We start from the raw sequence: 19,980 nt of genomic DNA, 5'->3' as shown, positions 1-19,980 counted from the left end.
CGTACTGCCACAATACACTTCTTCAATTTACACGTGACTGTCACTAACAACAAATTCTAGTATCATGAAAGAAAATTACACATGTTGTCATGTGTTATTGAGTTAAAAATTACAAAGACTTTAAGAGTCAAACTTTCATCCTGTTTATATTTAAAACTGCAGAAAGTATTCCTAATATGACCAAAAACAATATACAACTATTTAATCTTCTATAAAAATGCTTTTACATTTGCTAAAAATTATTTCATCTGGTTTAGTACATTCACTGTTAGCTTGCTTTTCTTGCAACATAGAGCTTTATGGATGTAGATCTCCCAAGTCAAAAGGAGATGTGTGACATTTATGCTATGTTTGCGACACATATATATCTCACTTCAAAAGGAGATGTATAACATATGCTATGTTTGCGATACATAGATATCCTAGGTCAAAATGAGATGTATGACATGCATGATATATTTTCCATGCATAAACATCTCAGGTCCAAAGGAGATTATGTCATATATGCTATGTTTGCGTTACACAGATAACCCAAGTCATAATGAGACGAGTGCGATGTATAGATGCCCAAAGTGAAAATGATATGTATTTGTTAGGGTCTGGTTTGTTGTATAATTTTTTTTCAATGCAATGTTTTCTGTCATAACTCAAATATTTCTTATATTAATACAGATTAGGGCCGCTAAATAAGGGTCGCAATAATTGTTACATTGTACAAGTGTATTATATTTTTTCTTTTTGTGTCCTAAGTTGGAGAATTCAGTATTCAGTAACATTATTGAAGTACGGAAGAGAAAAGCTATTTTATCAGCAAATCCTTCTATGCTACGTTAAAACTGCTACTACAGCAAATTTGTCTGTGATGACGTCTGTAAATCTGAATGGCAAGTATTGGAAAGGTTGTGAACTATGTCATTAAACAGAAGCTAAATTTCCCAGGCAGGTGACCATATTTGGAAAACGAACATGCTATATTATGTGTCGTACATTTTCGTAAAACTCCGGAAAACGGATCTGGTAAGTTTTCTTACCGCAGAAGCATAGTTTAAGTTCATCACTCGAGGTCATGATTTGTTTTGGAAGCGAGTAATGATTCTCTGCATTCTAGTATATCTAAGCAACCCAATAAACGTACGGGACTCGTTTTCTGTTGGAGTTCATCATGATAGTTTGCTTTGTTACAGTTATCTATCTATCTATCTATCTATCTATCTATCTATCTATCTACCTACCTACCTATCTACTTACCTACCTAGCTACCTATCTATCTACCTACCTAGCTACCTACCTAGCTACCTATCTATCTATCAATCTATCTGTCTATCTATCTATCTCTCTACCTACCTATCTTCTTACCTACCTAGCTACCTATCTATCTACCTATCTACATACCTAGCTACCTATCTAGCTACCTATCTATCTATCAATCTATCTGTCTATCTATATATCTATCTATCTATCTTCTACCTATCTATCTATCTATCTATCTATCTATCTATCTATCTATCTATCTATCTGTATGTGTGTGTGTGTGTGTGTGTGTGTATACGTAATAACATGAAACAAGAAATGGGATTAGGATTTGCAAAATCTGATAAGGAATGCGTAGATATTGTATTGGTATGGCTTCGTAATGTTCACTTTTTGTACATTCGTATTGTTCATTTTTTGTACATTGTTGACATGGCTTCATAATGTTCACTTTTTGTACATTGTTGTGATGGTTTCGTAATGTTCACTTTTGTACCAAAAAAATGACTTAAAGAAAAGAATGCAAATGAGTATCTCTAAAGACTGTTCCAACCTGTACTCATGGATAGGTTTCTCCAGACTCAGCCCTTGAAGGGTTTCCATGGAAGCTCCGTGAAACAGGGAGTAGAAAATGTGGAAGTTTCCCTCATTCTCACATCTAGACACCACTCGAGACTTCTCCAAAAGATAGTCCCGGATTATGACTAAAATGAAACGAAATTAAAGAATACAATAGTATTGACAAATCACCCATTATTTTCCATCCTCTTGTTACGATCTAGCGACAGGAGCTGGCTTGATGGTAATTCAAATTAATTAAACCGAAGCAATAAAACCAAACTATCTTGATGAATCATTGTGAATTTCCTTTATATTTAACTTGGTGTACCATGTGAATAAATACACGAGAGAGATTTAATACGTAAAGCAGTAAAGTACATCGCATTGTTAATTTGTTAAATAAAGAAACTTTTGTCAATTATAATGAAAGTGTATATCATTTCAGTCTTCTTTTTCAGAGTTGTACAGTTCACTGCTGGCTACTCTATGGGTCCTGTGTATTCCGGTTACCTTATATATATATATATATATATATATATATATATATATATATATATATATATATATATATATATATATATATATATATATATATATATATATATATATTTATATATATATATATATATGTGTGTGTGTGTGTGTGTGTGTTTGTCTGTTTTGTTCGTACATACCTCCCGCTAGATCTCCATCTTTCTTGAAAGTGAGATCCAGATATTTAGCGAACCGACTGGAGTTATGGTTCATCTGAGTTTTCGCATTTCCAAATGCCTCCAGCAAGAGATTGACCTAGCAATTGATAACTGGCAATCAATATTAATTGTATTCATACATTGATATTACATTCGAGGGCATTTAATGCTGAAAATATTTGGTTTCTGTTTCAATGTAGATGCTTGATAGATTTAACTCTTTGCTTTGGTACTCGCATATTAGTCAAGTGATTATGTTGCTCTGGATGCTTTGGTACTCACATGTACTCACATAATACTCACGTGATCTTGTTGCCTTATTAGTCGCATATTACTCAAGCGATCGTGTTGCTTTGGTACTCACATATTACTCCAGTGATCATATTGCCATTTACTTTGGTCCTCAAATATTACTCAAGCAATCATGTTGCATTGGTACTCACATATTACTCCAGTGATCTTATTGCCATTTGCTCTGGTATTCAAATATTACTCAAGCGATCGTGTTGCTTTGTTGCTCACATATTACTCCAGTGAACTTCTTGCCATTTGCTCTGGTACTCAAATATTACTCAAGCAATCGTATTGCTTTGGTACTCACATATTATTCCAGTAATCGTATTGCCATTTACTCTGGTACTCAAATATTACTCAAGCGATCGTGTTGCATTGGTACTCACATATTTCTCCAGTGATCTTATTGCCATTTGCTCTGGTACTCAAATATTTCTCGAGCGATCGTGTTGCTTTTGTACTCACACATTTTTCAATTGATCTTGTTAGGATTATTATCTTTAATCATTTATTTGGTTTTCCATTTTTTTTACCTTCTACATATAAGCGAAAAGAACTAACCTTGGGAAGCATTTCAAGTAATTCCTTGTTGTCACTTTTACTCATGTGGACAAATTGTTTGACCATATATTTTGTACTTTCGGTCTTCCCCGCACCGGATTCTCCGCTGACAATAATAACCTGGTTGGTTTCCGACATGCGCATGCGTCTAAAGGCGGTGGCTGCGACATGGAAGACATGTGGTGGAGGAGTTTCTGTGAAGTTTTTCCAGTCATATTCCCTGTGTTTCTGAACGAATAAGATTATAAGTTAATGTCCACGTGATATACGGGTTCATTTCTATAGTTTGTGTCTCAAATTTCATTAGAACATTATATCTGTCTCATATTATCAAAGGCATGAAACTTACATTTTGATTTTCATTATACATATACATATATATATATATATATATATATATATATATATATATATATATATATATATATATATATATATATATATATATATTTATTCTCTTTGCATTAAAACATAAACAAAATTAACAAAGAATTACAGACGAGAGCTCAGGACTCGAATTATAACAAGGAATTAATGGATAAATTCCATGATCATGAGTTTTTGACCACACGGAAAATACAGTATTTTTTACATCTGCACTCGAATTTTAACAAACCATTTTATTTTTATTTTCCACCCAGTAATATCAGAACATGATAGATTTTAATGGTTAGATCAATACTACGCTTTAACAGAAGTTTGTTTGATATAGTTAGTTATTGTGTGAAAATGCAAAAAATAAAAAATCAATCAAAGGTAAAATAATAAATAATAACTCAACAAGATTGTTGAAGTCATGAAGGTTGCACGTTGACTACACACTGGACAAAAGACCCTAGCAATGCATAGTGTTTAATCGAGCTTCAACCTTCAACCTTCATGACGTCATACATTCTTTTAATCATGTTATTCAGTTCTTAGTTATCAATAGTTATACAATGGTTATAAATAGTTATAAATAGTTATACAATAGTTATCAATAGTTATACAATAGTGATAAATAGTTATAAATTGTTATAAAATAGTTATAAATAGTTATACAATTGGTATCAATATTTATCAATAGTTAAACAATAATGATGAATCTAAAACATTAGCATATCTATATTTTAATAATTGTGCGCAAATATTATCTAAACACACAAGAAAGGAAGTGTGAATGCGAGAGTAGTTTCTGTCCGGATTTACGAACCAATATCTTGAAGTTTCCTGCGTCACCAGGCGTGATATTGACCGATCTAAATGTTTGTAACAATGCTTGGTAAAAGATGTGTATTTTATTGCAACTAATATGGCAGCAAACACCTACGTAATCACTAAATAAATGTGGAATCTCTTTGCAGGGGTTTACTGCTATCAGGATGTCTCCACATCGAGTCTGAAATAAGGAATGAATTATATGTGCATTAAATAGACATAAACGTGATAATCGTGGCATGATTTAGACATAGTACAACGTTGTTTTGTGATGAATGGTCACATATTGTAGGTCATTTGTAAGCGTAGTTATTGAAAGAATGGAAACAGGTATCATTGCATCACAATCAGGCATACATACCTCTAGAGGAAAGGTCTGGATCACACGAGTTAGTTAGCAAGCGACATGATCTAATGTACCCTCTCCGCTCCATTACAATTTCTCCGTTGGCTGGTCAAACCATGGGCTACATACTTGAATCTCACTCCGACAAAGCCCCGAAAAAAATAAAATCTCTCTCTCTCTTTCTCTCACTCTCTCTCTCTCTGTCTCTCTCTCTCTCTCACACACACACACACACACACACACACACGCATATATATATATATATATATATATATATATATATATATATATATATATATATATCGTGATTAATAGGGACGAATGACAGATAATGATTCATTATCTGTTGCAATTTACTGACTATACTTTTGTGTCGACGTTTATTTCTTATTGTCATTATCATCATTACTATTATAATTAAGGTTGTTGTTATTTTTAGTTGTTGCTGTTGTTGTTGCTATCGTAACCAGCTCTCTTCTTCGTTGGAAATGTAGGGTTCTAAAGTGTTTGTCTTCGAATTTCGTCTGGCGACATTTGAGGTTTCGGACGGCTCCTGTCAATGTCCATGATTGAGACACAGGTACAGTATGGGCAATTTGGACGCATATTTCACGTCCGCCCTCCCAGTTGGAAAGGAGGTATCTTTTTCAGTAAGTACATTCCCGATTTAAGTATTAATATACTCTCGCTTCAAATGATGCAAAATTTTAAGTAGGTACATACCTGATTTATATGATGTATTTATTCAGTAGGTATATATCTACATTAATATTGCAATTTTAAATAATATTGGTCATAGTGACGTTGAAACCAGCCATTCCATTCTTTTCAAGTTATTATTTCTAGTCTAGTTTGACAAAAAATACAATTTAGGTTGGGTATATAGATCTCACTTTATTATATACTCATTTGTTTTTCGAGTGGCTAACCACTGTCAGAATTGTGCAGTATTTCTCCATAATGCGCTGCTTCATATTGTATGACACGTGTGTCTGAAAATAGTATCGATTGCTAGGAACTACTTTAATTTGTATTGTAAAAAAAACCTTATTCGCACTGTTTGATCCAAATGAAAGCAGAGATAATGAAGCTTACTGTGCGGATGATTTCATCGATTTGCACAAGAAACGTTACACGGAGCAAGCAACTAAACCTCGTGTCCGCAATGTCCAGAGATGGCGTCATGACAACGAAAGTGAGATCATGCAGTATTGAAAATATCGTTTACTTTTTCTTTCGAAAGTTATGTCGAGCGAGCGTCTAAGTTAAAATTTATCTGGGCGGAGTTATGTGCGCATTAATAATGTTGTTGTTGTGTAATGATGAATCTGCACTTGTGTATTTAGTTTGGAATACGACATACATTCAATTACTTTGTTTCTTGTTGTGTATTTTGTTAATATAATTAAGCATTAGGTGGAATTAAAAAAAATAGCATACAATAAAAAGGTTGCTGCATTTGTATGGGAAAATATGAACTAGTTTTGTCGGATGAATATACTGCACTCCAATGGTCTTGCAGTATTTATATCGAAAAAAACAAACAACTGGTTCATATTTTCCCATACAAATGCAGTAACCTATAATCCCCTAACAAGCAATATTTGGTCGCTCTTCTCCTTGAAAATTTCAATTAAAAGAATGTCAGAACATAAATAGAAATGCAGCGTTATCAATGACAGTCATTCCAGCCACATATACACCGTAAGGTATTGACTAACCTAGTACATCTGGTAGATCACAGAAAAAAAACAGAATTTATTTAGATCGACCAAAAAAAAAAATATCCTGCCATATGTATGTATGTATGTATGTATGTATGTATGTATGTATGTATATATGCATGCATGTATGCGTATGTATGTATGTTTTTATGTATGTATGTATGCATGCATGTATGTGTATGTACGTATGTATATATGTATATATGCATGTATGTTTGTATGTATGTATGCATGTATGCGTATGTATGTATGTATGTATGTATGTATGTATGTATGTATGTATGTATGTATGCATGTATGTATGTATGTATGTTGTTGATGAGTTTAATTGTAGTGGCGTGCGCACAATTGTGCATGTGCCACTTTTTTCTGACTGCACCGCAGCCTGCTAGTTGTTCCTGGGGAAGGGAATAGTGCCACCTCCCCCAGGCTTTTATGGGTTCAAGGAACCCTGATAGTTTGGTTTCAATCTGTGGGTCCATAAAGGACCCTTACAGTTGAATGGTTGGCTGTCATTAGTGGGATGGAGAGCTCGGGAACGGTCCTGGTTGCTTTACATCGCTGGGTTTTTGTTGCATTTGCCTGGTGTTTCTTGCGGGGTTTTTTAATTATTGTTTTTTCGTTTTTTCTCTCCAAAATGTTCTAAAAAGGGTGTGTGTGTGTTCTATGCTGTGTATAGAGGTTGTTAGTAGAAATCATGTATGAAGAGAGATTTTCAAGGTTATTATGGTATTACTAGTCGAGGTGTTTAGTGTGTGCTTCCTATGTTATGTTATTTATAAGTTTTTAGATATTGCTTCTATAAGTTATTTATTTATTAATGTTTTTAAAGATTGAATGAGACTGGAATCTTTAAGGACATCTAGGACCAGAGTTCTAGCTGATTACTCGGTTCGTTAAGGACATCTAGGACATCCGACTTTGCGGTTTCCTTAGTTTTTGATAGGTGCTTCGTAAGTGAATTATTTATTAATATTTTTATAAAATTGAATGATATGTTATGGGTTTTTATTTGGGGGATTCTACATTTATTTAGCTAGTTACTGGTTCTTTTGGTTTTGTGGGGATATTAATTATATTTTGTTCCTAAGTCCTGGTGAGTCTAAGAATTTATTTATATTTTTATACACTCATTGTTTACTTTTTATTAGAGTCCATGAGTAACTCTGGGTATGTGTGTTGCGATCCGAACTCTTTTTGGTTTTTGATGATTTTTTTCCTAGCGGGTTGATATTTTGGGCATATATTGAATACGTGGTATAGATCTTCGGTGTGGCAGTTAAAGCAGTTAAAGGTTGCTGGTTTGGGTCCTATAAACCTTCCAAAACTGCTTGCTAGTTTAGTTTTTCCAGTTATTATCGTGTTTATGGTTTTCTGTTCTAAATAGGTACCCTTAGGTAGCTGTATGTTCCTATCTACGGTTTCATGGTGCTTTTTACCTTTTGTGGAGGAGTTCCAAAAATCTTGCCATTTTTGGTCTATATATATGTTTGTGCGAAGCTTAGTACTTATGTATGTATGTCTGTATGTATGTATGTATGTATGTATGTATGTATGTATGTATGTATGTATGCATGTATGTATGCATGCATGTATGTATGTATTCATGTATGTATAAACGTACGTACGTACGTACGTACGAACATATGTATATATGTATGCATGCATACATGCATGCATGTATGCATGTATGTATGTATGTATGTATGTATGTATGTATGTATGTGTATGTATGTATCTATGTATGTATGCATGCATGTATGTATTAATGTATGTATAAACGTACGTACGAATGTATGTATGTATATATGTATGTATTTATATATGTATGTGCGTACGTACGTATGTATGCATGCATGCATGTATGGATTCATGTATTATAAATGTATGTATGTATGTATGTATAAACGTACGTACGTACATATGTATGTATGTATGTATGCATGCATGTATTCGTGTATGTATAAATGCACGTACAAACATATGTATATCTGCATGTATGTATGTATGCATGTACGTACGTACGTATGTATGTATGTATGTATGTATGTATGTATGTATGTATGTATACGTATTTCTATGTAATTTAATGGTTCTCATTTAGTTTACGTATCCCAATGAAATTCACGGAAATCAAATATCAATGCAATGAAGGGTATACGTTTTAAAATAAAAATAATTTTAATATAAATATATCGCTTTGAACATATCTAAGACCTTTACACCTGTAATATCATCACACGGTATAACCCAGGAGAAATATGCTGCCTGCGTTAGTTTTGTTGTTGTGACAAGCGGCCGAGGGGATACCACAAATATTGCGTTGTGGCTGATTTGTTGCATGCAATATTCAAGATCACAATGGTATAGCTTCCAATAATGCAATGACCTGGTTAGGTGTGTGCAAGGCATATTACTCAGAAAGTTTGGGTACGACATAACATGTATCAAATATGTATCAACACTCACTCACTCACTCACTCGATCAATAGATCGATCGATCAATCAATCAATCAATCAAACAATCAGCCAATATATTGACCAGACAAACTATGGATCAACCAATCAATGAATTAATGAATGATTCAATCAATCAATCAATCAATCAATCAATCAATCAATCAATCAATCAATCAATCACCTCTATAACATAACTATACTGGGGCCCCGAGTGGCAGAGTGGTCTAAAGCGCTCTCCATTACATATCATTGCCATCTCACCTCTGTCTGCGTGCGTTCGACTCTCGGATTCGGCCAATGTGGGTATGTGAGAAAGCTTGCCGGTAGCTTCTCGTGGTCGTTGGTTCCTTCAGGAGTTTTCCCGGGTTCTTCCTCCACCATTAATACTGGCCGGAATAATAGCCTATCGTGTGCTGAAAAATGATGGTAAACCACACAACACCAACACCATAACTATACTACAAAGAAGCTATATTAAAGGAGTCATTTCGGCAAAATATCTGCATTCTTTAGACAAATACCCGCATACATAAAATGTCAATACTTCGGTTTTGACACCTTTGTGGGAGGAATGAATATTTGACTTACCAAACGTTGTTGTTATAATTCTGTGCATTTATGTTTGCTCTTTTCAAAAGATATACTGGAATTATTATGCTTGTCAAGTGAATCCGTCCCAATTGTCGTATTCGGCAATAACTACCAAAGCAAACTACTAGACTGAAATATAGGTAGTTCAAATAACCGTGCGTTTTAAATACTCATGAAATCTGACACGTAAACTGTAATAAAAGTTTGTAGATTGCATCTTCAACTCCTCCTGGTTGAATTATTTGTTCCTCTAAGTAACTTCTAGCAGTCATTTATAAAGAGCCAGATCTTAAATTTCTAAAACTGTATATGAGTGTACGCACTGGCGTCGATTTGCAACTGAGGCCCTTAAAGGGAGATTATAGAATGCTCTCACATAAACGAGTCTTACCGTGTATTTTCAATGCTATCACATACAAGAATCTAACCATGCATTTTCTATGATATCACATAAACGACTCTTACCATGTATTTTGAATGCTAACACATACAGGAATTAACCATGTACTTTTTATGCTATCACATAAACGAGTCTTACATTGTATTTTCTATGCTATCACATAAACGAGTCTTACCGTGTATTTTCAATGCTATCACATAAACGAGTATAACCGTTTATTTTCTATCCGATCACATAAACGAGTCTAGCCATGTGTTTGCTATGCTATCAGATAAATGAGTATTACCGTGTATTTTCAATGCTATCAAATACAAGAACCTAACCATGTATTTTCTATGATATGACATAAACGAATCTAACCATGCATTTTCTATGATATCACATAAACGAGTCTTACCATGTATTTTCTAATCTATGCTATCACATAAACGACTCTTACCTTGTATTTTGAATGCTATGACATACAGCAATTAACAATGTAATTTTTATGCTATCACATAAACGAGTCTAGCCAAGTATTTTCTATGCTATCACATAAACGAGTCTTACATTGTATTTTCTATGCTATCACATAAACGAGTCTTCCCGTGTATTTTCAATACTATCACATACATGAGTCTAGCCATGTATCTTCTATGCTATCACATAAACGAGCCTTACATTGTATTTTCTATGCTATCACATAAACGAGTCTAGCCAAGTATTTTCTATGCTATCACATAAACGAGTCTTACATTGTATTTTCTATGCTATCACATACATGAGTCTAGCCATGTCTTTTCTATACTATCACATAAACGAGTCGAACCATGTATTTTCTATGCTATCACATAAACCAGTCTTACCTTGTATTTTCTATGCTATCACATAAACCAGTCATACCTTGTATTTTCTATGCCATCACATACATGAGTCTAGCCATGTATTTTCTATGCTATCACATAAACGAGTCGAACCATGTATTTTCTATGCTATCACATAGGAGTCTTACCATGTATTTTCCATGCTATGACAAACAGGAGTCTAGCCATGTATATTCAGTGCTATCATATAAAGAAGTCTTACCGTGTATTTTCCATGCTATCACATACAGGAATCTAACGGTGTATTTTCTATACTATCACATAAACGAGTCTAACGATACAATTTCTATGCTATCACATAAAAGAGTCCTATCGTGTATTTTCAATGTTATCACATACAGGAGTCTAACCATGTATTTTCTATGCTATCACATAAACGACTCTTACCATGTATTTTCTTAGCTATCACATAAACGACTCTTACCATGTATTTTCTTAGCTATCACATAAACGAGTCTTACCATGTCTTTTCAATGCTACCTCATTCAGGAATCTTACTGTGTATTTCCTATGAAATCACATACAGGAGTCTCACCACGTATTAATATGCTATGACATAAACTAGTCTAACCATGTATGTTCTATGCTATCACATAAACGAGTCTAACCATGTATTTTCTATTATATCACATACAAGAATCTAACCACGTATTTTTATGCTATCACTAAACGAGTCTTACCAGGTATTTTATGCTATCACAAAAACGAGTTGTATCATGTGTTTTTGTGTTATGACATAAACGAGTCTTACCATGTATTGTATAGGCTAATAACATGTACATGATTCTATTTCTTATGCAAAGACACTGCGATTGTTCCACGTCGTAAACTCTGTATTATACCCAAGTTAAAAAAGCGTGCTATCTTTAATATCCATAATCTTTCTATCTGCTCCCCTCTTTCTTGAAATCAACTGCAAGAACTATAGCCCCTTAACAAGGACCAGGCCTGGACATGATTGAAGTCTGGACTTAAAACTAAAGTCAAGGATTCAGCGATACTACAATAATAATAATAATAATAATAATAATAAAAATAATAATAATCGTAATTCTTGTAACTTATCCAACCGGCCCAGGTTACATGCATGTACTAGTATGCTGCAGACTGGACATCAGTAAAGCACTGCGCATCACATACAATTAGACACAATATAAAACTTTCCTTTATAAAACATACAATAAAATATACAACATAACAATATCACAAGCATAAAAACTCTAACGCATCCTTCAAGCCGTTTGAGAAAGAATCAAAAACCGATTCTGGAAACATTTAAAATGTCCAATAACCACGTTGTGTTGAAAAAAAGTATGCGCAATGGTACCAGTGCTTCTTAAATTATTTTGATGCAAATTATGAGTCCGATCAGAATTTCAGGTTAATAGAAACAACCAACACTATAAAACAAAATAGTTAAGATAACTTAGGAGGAAACACGAAAGTTTCAAAAGGTTTTTAAAACTCTGAAAAATCTGGCAATATTTATGACATTTCAATTGATTTTTTTTCAAGGTAACAAGAAATATCACGGATCCATTTAATTGATCATAGATGCTTTCGGAAATGCCAACCATCAGTTGATATAAAAATATACAAATATGTCAGAAACTAATAAAGCGATTAGCCGTTTACCTCAGCGTTCAGACAAATATTTGCTTTTGCTTTGATGAAAGATTACTTATCTGAATCGTTCCAGCTGATATTCTTGCCGGAGACAAGCTGGTCTTAGAAGTTGGTACTCCACCGTGGGTAATTTATTCAAAGCACCTTGGTATGTACAAAGAGAGAGGAAACAAAACTGTATATCAGATGTTCGGTTTAATTATTTAGCCTTGAAGGCTTCAACAATGTAGGGATCGGGTGATTGACCATTCTGAAAAAACTTTTGACCGTTGACCATTATGATAAAGCGTTTGACCCACTGACAATTATGATAAAGCGTCTGACCACATTGACCATTATGATGCATGCAGGTGACTTGCCTTTGCCAGAACTAATCTTCAGCTTCATGTATATTAAATACTTATATCGACATCTCGAATATAATGATAAATTGAGAGAAGGCTAACAACATATATTTTGTTTCTGAAACGGAGATATTTGATTGTTTAGCAACTGCCTAATAGATACATCATCTTCCTATGAATACCTCGGTTATGAATTTATTTCTAACCATTTGAGGTATATGTGTCAAAATCGTATGCAACACAAGCAGCAAAAAGTCTTCATGGTCTTAAGTCGAGATTAATTGTTTTTGGAATAAATTGTCTGCAAAAGTCTTTTCTAAATATTTGCCACTGAGATAGCGCCAATTAAAAATACACACCAATTACTGTATCTATGACGAATGAGGTAGAATGCTAATGCCAGTAATACAATATAGTAAAACACTCAATAACTGGTTCAGGGGCCCCGAGTGGCCGAGTGGTCTAAAGCGCTCACCGTTCCGGATCACTGCCATCTCACCTCTGTCTGCGCGAGTTAGAGTCCAAGGCTCGGCTAGCGTGGGTACGTGGGAAAGCCTGCCAGTAGCTTCTCGTGGGTCGGTGGTTCTTCCCTGGGTTTTCCAGAGTTCTTCCTCCACCATTTTTACTGGCCGCCATGTATAGCCTATCATGTATTGAAAAATGGCGTTAAACCCTAGAACAACAACAACAATGACTGGTTCAAATTATTAAAGATGACCGGTGATGGATGTTCAAAAGAAAGTTAGAATCTACACATGTTATGCAGAGAACACCGTGGCTGTTTCTAAGATGAAGTCAACATTTGATATGCGGCGACCACCGTGACTGCTGTCAGGTAATGTCTACAGTTATATCCAGCGAACACCGCGACTGTTTGTCAGATGAAGTCAACATTTGATATGGGGCGAACACCGCGACTGTTTGTCAGATCCAGTCTGCAGCTGATATGGGGCGACCACCGTGACTACAGTTGATATGCAGTGAACACCGCGACTGTTTGTCAGATCAAGTCTACAGTTGATATGGAGAGAACACAATGACTGTCAAATCAAGTATACAGTTGACAAGGGACGAACACCGTGACTGTTTGTCAGATCAAGTATACAGTTGATTTAGGGCGACCACCGTGCTTGTTGGTCAGGTAAAGTATACAGTTGATATGCAGCGAACATCGAGACTGTCAGATCAAGTTTACAGTTGATTTGGGGCGAACACCGTTACTGTTGGTTAGATCAAGTCTACAGTTGATATGAGGCGAACGCCGTGACTGTTGGTTAGATCAAGTCTACAGTTGATATGGGGCGAACGCCGTGACTGTTGGTTAGATCAAGTCTACAGTTGATATGGGGCGAACGCCGTGACTGTTGGTCAGATAAAGTCTACAGTTAAAATTAGGGCGAACCAGCGTGACTGGTCGTCACATTAAATCTACATTTGAAATTGGAAGAAGCCAGCATGACTGGTGGTCACATTAAGTCTACAGTTGATATGGGACGACACAGCGTGACTGTTGGTCCGATCAAGTTAACAGTTCATTGTTTTCAAACAGAGTGGGAGAAAAATAGGTAAATCAGTGGGTGGATGATGTGAACGTAGTTTCTCTTACATTTAAACAACCAGATATTATCCAAAAATAAAAAAAATTAAGGTTTAAACTCCATGAATAATATACAATTATGCAAGAAGACCAGAAAGTACTTCACCTGTCAATGTTATACAAATTGCATGTGGCCCACGAGGGTTGACTGAACAATTAAATACAGACGTATTATCTTCTAAACAAGCAACCGAACGTAATAAAACTTAATAAGTGTAATGATAACCATTGTCATCTTCATCGTCATCGTAAATGTTGATGTTGATCTCGTTTTCATGGCGATTATTAACAAAGATGCTGTTGTTGCTAAGTATTAGCCCCTGCATATTGAATAAAAAAACAATTTAGAAATGAAGAGGATTTTGCAAGAGTAATACTGATGTTAATTAACTTTCATCACCGTCAACATTAACGTCGTCGTTCGTGTTTTTGTTTATTATTACTATTATTATTATTATTATTAATGATTTTGCTGTTGTCATTATTGTTTTAGTTGCTGCTGATAATGGCTGGTCGACTGCGTCTTATGATATAACAAATATATCGAAATAAAACTTTGATAGGAATAATACCATTGCCAATTCTTTAAAGTGTTACAACACCAGTCGAGTCAGTAAGCTGTTTTCAGCTGCAGTTGGAGTTCCAACGAAACGTATTAATATTATTTTCTTTGATTGTTCTTCAGAAGATTTGCAAAGAAATGAATAAAGTTTCTTGCATCCAACACAAAAACAGCATTTTTGCATTCAGCCAGTCGGATGCGGGAGGTCGCGCGTTCCATCCCCGTGCTAGTTATACCAAAGACTTACACAAAGTGGTACTAACATCTGCCTCGCTTGGCGCTCACCATTAAGAGGCTGGTGCTAGGACGGGTCGGCCTGGTGTTAGGATAATGTGACTGGGTGGGACATGATGCTGCATGCATGCGGCACGATGCCCCAGTGCTAGACATCACAATAAACGGCCACACTGCATATATCGTAGTGATACGGCTGATACATTGTTAAAGGTACGTTAAAAATCCAAATTAAACACATATCACACACACTCAGGGCCGGCGCTACCATATAGGCAAACTAGGCAGCCGCCTAGGGCTCTGATTTCAGGGGGGCGCATTTTTAATTTTTTTTTTATTGTTTATAAATTTGGAAATTAATCTTTTCCCGGGGGTGGGGCGCCAGAATCTAACCTTGCCTAGGGCGCCAGATTGTCTGGCCGGGTCTGGCGCCGGCCCTGCACACACTCACACACACACACTTCTGCGCAGGATAATAAAGCACACACTTGTAATTCGACCGGTTCTGGAAAGGTCACTTGCACTTAACAGTTCAGCTATTTTCTTGAAAAGCAACTATTTCGGAAAAATGCAATGCAGTGTATCTTGATATCTGTGTAAGTTTTGTTGACGTTAGTGTCTAATATAAGTAACATTGCTTGTGAACCTATGACTGGTGCACGGGATTTCATTAAACAAAGGCAGCAAATGGTAGTGAAAATATAGAGATCTTAATTCGCACAGTGACACCGTTAATAATCTACGGCGAAAATTCCAGTGTTTGAAAAATTAAGCATCTTGGGTTCCTCTCTAAAGTTTCGGACTTTTCATGGGGTTTCATTTTAAAGAAAAACAATTATCAGGTTTTACCCAATGGTTATCCTGGTTATATAAATGGCCGTGTATATCTTAGATATTGCTAAAGTAACTATTAACTCGTTTTAATTTGGTGTGTGATTGATGGGTGTAATTTTGGCGATATATAAAGAATGGTCTTACTACAGATGCGCATCTCTCTAAAGACTGCTAACTCCATTTGGTCATTTTCACTTCATGGTCTTGAAAGGAACAAAAGGAGCCAATATCCTTCATCAAGCTACGATATATTTTATAAATCATTTTTTGTACCTCCAGTAGTCTGCATGGTCTACTCTGAAAAATGATTTTACCCTATTGTAATAATTGCTTGGTTATTGTACTTTGGACTGGTTTATTTTCATGTTTTCGATCACATGGAAGCAGCCATTTTGATAGCTGTGTGCTTTAGATAGCGCATAGTTTCCATAGTTACCACATATACAAAACAAACACTGACTGTAAACGACAGTAACATACAGTTATGTCAACATTCTCACCCATGTGAATGTTGCCAATGAAACAACTTGACCTATTACTGGTCGCTCTCTCAGAGGTACATAATAACTGTTGACCTTCACCTTATAGCTTTCTTGCATATTTGTTATTTTAATGTATTTGTTAATCACCGGTTAATGCAAAATGCTAATATTAATACAGAAAAAGTAAATAGAAAATACAAAGGAGGTCTTTTTTCCCCCAACTTAACCAGGACCTTGGTAATAATTTTTTGAGGGACACGTACTATAACTAGAGAAAGGTTTAGTCTGTTTTGAAAAGAAATATCAATTCAAACAACGTTTGGTTATTTGCTATATAAATAATTTGGTACGTTCATTAAAAATGATACAGAAAACTATGACAATACAGTTTCGGCAATTTCGGATGACTGGGAATCAACACAAATTAGTCCATGTCACTCTTTGTCAGGTAAAAGTGTTTATATCAGTCCCTACTGTATTGGGTGTTTTCTTTTCCTGGAAGTGATCCATTTATCATAGCACATCTCATATTTCACCCGTGGTGCCCACAAGTCATATATGTTTTGTCAGATCCTTTTATTGAGAAAATATCATTGCAATTTTAAACTTTTGGGGACATTTGGCTTCAAAATCAACATCTTCGTGAAGGCTTTAATTAAAACCAAACAACCATGCCAATTTTAATTGCTAAAAAAATAACAAACTATCTACCGAATAAATATGTATGCATATACTCGGTCTCCACTCACCGAACATCGTTGGAAATCCATGACAGATACTAATACTTACGTATTTACTCTCCTTACAAACACATCTCACATAATCACCTTTGTTATGGTAATATTTGACAAGAGACGAATACATGGTGCAATTTATATAATACAGCTTTTCTTATATATATATATATATATATATATATATATATATATATATATATATATATATATATATATATATATATATATATATATATATATATATTTAACAATCGTAATATCTTAATTACTTGGTCCAGTTAAAGTCGAATGTTTTCAATCAGAAATATGATAGAACGACAGCTGACTTCAATAAATCATCATAATGACAGATTTAAAAAGAAATCAAACAAATAAAAATTATTCTGCGTTTCAACTATCAATCAAATACATGCATTTTAAATATGTCATGTAATTTTTGGTATTTGTTATAAGAGGAATTCATTTTCGTTAAACTTACCCGGTGATGCGCTCGCAGTAATAAGAGCGACACCTCGTTGTGACAAAATTTAACGTTAATAGTTCGTAATAACAACCACAGTGCATGGAAGCGAGTTAAAGTCGCCACGTTTTCATCAAAGCTCTTTTCCTTGTTTCTTTCATCTCCGACTCTTTCCGAATATATTGCTGCCGTAACGGTCACCGTGTTATCTAGACGTTCTGTAACGTTTCAGCAAATTAGTTCATGAGCGCGTTGACTGGTTCTTCTTTCTTTTCTTATCACAAGTTGAACTTTTCCAAAAAGTAGGTAAATGATCCAGTCTGTAAATTGCGGAACATCATGATATTGTGACAGCTGGATCGTTAGCAATACACTGAGTCAGCACATTTCTCCAATGTATCTGGCATAATCCTCCCATTCTGTACCAAAGCTTTTAAATGGAAACTATCACTGCAACTGAAAACAGTGTGTGTGATTTGGACTTTTAACGTAGCTTTAACAATTTAAAAGTCATATCGCTACGATGTCTGCTGTGATACCGTTTACAGTGATGTCGAGCACTGGCGCATCATGCCACATACATGCAGCATCATATCCCACCCAGTCACATTATCCCTGATACCAGGCCGACCAATTCTACACTAACCTCTTAATGCTGAGCGCCTAGCGAGCCAGCTGTTAGTACCATTTGTACAAGTCTTTGGTATGACTTGGCCGGGGTTCGAACCTGCGACCTCCCGCATTTAGGCGGACGCTCTAACCACAGGGCAACCGGAGCGGTCTAAATGAAAACAAAAGTGACTGTGATGCAAATATCATTTTACCGCCAGAAGCCTTCTTCGAATAAATGTTATTACCCAAATGGCGTGTTAAATCACTGTGATATCCATTGGTCTTTAATAACTCCAGACGATAAAGGCCATTGGCGACCTAATTGGATGCGTTATCTCTTTTAAGACTTTTAATGTGTAATGTGTTTATCTTTTGCATAGATAACGAAATGATGAATAATGAAATGCCCTGTATTCATCTTTTGCACCGATAACGAGATGATGGATAACAAAAACCTTGCCTGAAATATAATATATCACCGAACTTGCTCAATCACATTTCTTGGAAATAAACACACACACACACACACACACACACACGCACACACACACACACACACACACACACACACACACACATATATATATATATATATATATATATATATATATATATATATATATATATATATATATATATATATATATATATTCCTTTGTTTCCTTAACATTTGTATCTTAAATCAAAATGACAAATAAAATAAATGGTAAAACTTTGATCCTACTCACATAAATGTTGTCCTTTTCATATCGGTTTTTGAGTGCTTCCAGTATTGTATTGTTATCAAGGTGCTCCAACTCAGAGAGATCTTTAAAACACTCCCACGCTCCGTCCTCACTGTCCACCATCTTGGGAATATGTTACTGAAAATCTTATAAAGTTTGTCCTGTCTATGTTTGGCGCTCACTTTCAAATGACGAAATAGTTCTTTGCGAGAATTAATACATTTTGTGAACTAATACTGCAGAAAAATCACTGTTGCCTGAGGGCGCTTCAAGACCAGATGGGGCAGGCTGTACCAAGAATACTTTCTTCGTAAACAGGGTCAATGCACCCATGAAACCAAAAGAAAAAAAAAAAAAAACTTGAATAGATGTGATCAGTTTCAATGTTAGAAGTGTTGTGGTTATAAACTATGTTAGAACAATGTTTCTCACAGACCCATCCTGATTAGCGAATTCAGGAACCTCTTCCAGTACAGATGGGGGACAAACGTAGTTGTAGCTGCATCAGCGGAACATAAGAACTGCATTTTGCCTGACCCAGTGAACGGACGACGAGGACTGGCAGCGTTCTGGCTGAGAAACTTCCCGTTTGAAGCTATTAGAATAAACGATCTACCCGGATATTGTGCCGTATACATATACATGGTGGACACCGCAGTAAAAACAGATCATTTACTTTCCATGTATTGATATTATATTACCATCAGTGTTTATCATTTGTGTTAGCATATTTCAATCCTAACCGACAAAGGTCTACAATAATTTGCAAACTGTCCTGCTGTCATTTACAAAATCATGTCACTTTAGTATCGACGCACAACAGTGTG

The 19,980-nt window shown here is 35.2% G+C and overlaps 1 pseudogene across 1 annotated transcript in view; it reads right to left on the bottom strand.

The window, feature by feature from the left end:
• LOC149792387 (chitin synthase chs-2-like) overlaps positions 1 to 19,730 on the bottom strand; it is a 91,118-nt pseudogene extending 71,388 nt beyond the window's left edge. The window contains exons 1-5 of the transcript XR_016423316.1: positions 19,157 to 19,730; positions 4,669 to 4,737; positions 3,360 to 3,587; positions 2,487 to 2,601; positions 1,805 to 1,955 (exon numbers count right to left, since the gene is read on the bottom strand). The product of XR_016423316.1 is annotated as a chitin synthase chs-2-like (transcript). The remainder of the gene's footprint in view (positions 1 to 1,804; positions 1,956 to 2,486; positions 2,602 to 3,359; positions 3,588 to 4,668; positions 4,738 to 19,156) is intronic.
• Between the last annotated feature and the right edge of the window lie 250 nt (positions 19,731 to 19,980).

Source organism: Sinohyriopsis cumingii, chromosome 9 (assembly GCF_028554795.1).
Source record: "Sinohyriopsis cumingii isolate HCF-2022 chromosome 9, ASM2855479v2, whole genome shotgun sequence".
Classification (NCBI taxonomy): domain Eukaryota; kingdom Metazoa; phylum Mollusca; class Bivalvia; order Unionida; family Unionidae; genus Sinohyriopsis; species Sinohyriopsis cumingii.
The sequence above is the reverse complement of the archived record's forward strand: the minus strand, read 5'-3'. Positions and strand labels throughout refer to the sequence as shown.